At 50.1% G+C, this 1,050-nt stretch overlaps 2 non-coding genes across 2 annotated transcripts; both read right to left on the reverse strand.

Annotated features, from left to right (window-relative positions):
• Positions 1–170: 170 nt before the first annotated feature.
• On the reverse strand, positions 171–289 carry LOC123178890 (5S ribosomal RNA). Its single transcript, XR_006489938.1, has one exon. It is a non-coding gene; the product is annotated as a 5S ribosomal RNA (ribosomal RNA).
• Positions 290–590: 301 nt separating this feature from the next.
• LOC123178889 (5S ribosomal RNA) lies at positions 591–709 on the reverse strand. Its single transcript, XR_006489937.1, has one exon. It is a non-coding gene; the product is annotated as a 5S ribosomal RNA (ribosomal RNA).
• Positions 710–1,050: the final 341 nt, after the last annotated feature.

Below are 1,050 nucleotides of genomic sequence, written 5' to 3' on the forward strand. Positions count from 1 at the left end.
CCTATTTACCATGGTTTCGACCCCTTTCAGAACACGCTTGCCGCCGCTAGACGCGTGAATAATGAGCAGCGAGCTAAAACTTACCGTAAACGTGCAAAATAATAAAACGTGCTAAACATACGTCGCGCTCGTGCGTTTTGTTTTGCACGCGGTGCAAAAAAATTAAAAAGGGAATGCAACACGAGGACTTCGCAGGAGGTCACCCATCCTAGTACTACTCTCGCCCAAGCACGCTTAACTTCGGAGTTCTGATGGGATCCGGTGCTTTAGTGCTGGTATGATCGCATCCGACATGTTACCCCCGTCTTCGTCCCTTATGCTTGCCCCTCCCAGCTCCACTACACACACGATTGCACATTCCTTTGGCCGCTCCCGCTCAACTACGGAGACGAGTTTTACCACGGTTCAACTGCACCAGTGCCTATTTACCATGGTTTCGACCCCTTTCAGAACACGCTTGCCGCCGCTAGACGCGTGAATAATGAGCAGCGAGCTAAAACTTACCGTGAACGTGCAAAATAATAAAACGTACTAAACATACGTCGCGCTCGTGCGTTTTGTTTTGCACGCGGTGCAAAAAAATTAAAAAGGGAATGCAACACGAGGACTTCCCAGGAGGTCACCCATCCTAGTACTACTCTCGCCCAAGCACGCTTAACTTCGGAGTTCTGATGGGATCCGGTGCTTTAGTGCTGGTATGATCGCATCCGACATGTTACCCCCCGTCTTCGTCCCTTATGCTTGCCCCTCCCAGCTCCACTACACACACGATTGCACATTCCTTTGGCCGCTCCCGCTCAACTACGGAGACGAGTTTTACCACGGTTCAACTGCACCAGTGCCTATTTACCATGGTTTCGACCCCTTTCAGAACACGCTTGCCGCCGCTAGACGCGTGAATAATGAGCAGCGAGCTAAAACTTACCGTAAACGTGCAAAATAATAAAACGTGCTAAACATACGTCGCGCTCGTGCGTTTTGTTTTGCACGCGGTGCAAAAAAATTAAAAAGGGAATGCAACACGAGGACTTCCCAGGAGGTCACCCATCC

This window comes from Triticum aestivum, unplaced genomic scaffold, assembly GCF_018294505.1.
Source record: "Triticum aestivum cultivar Chinese Spring unplaced genomic scaffold, IWGSC CS RefSeq v2.1 scaffold136887, whole genome shotgun sequence".
Lineage (NCBI taxonomy): Eukaryota > Viridiplantae > Streptophyta > Magnoliopsida > Poales > Poaceae > Triticum > Triticum aestivum.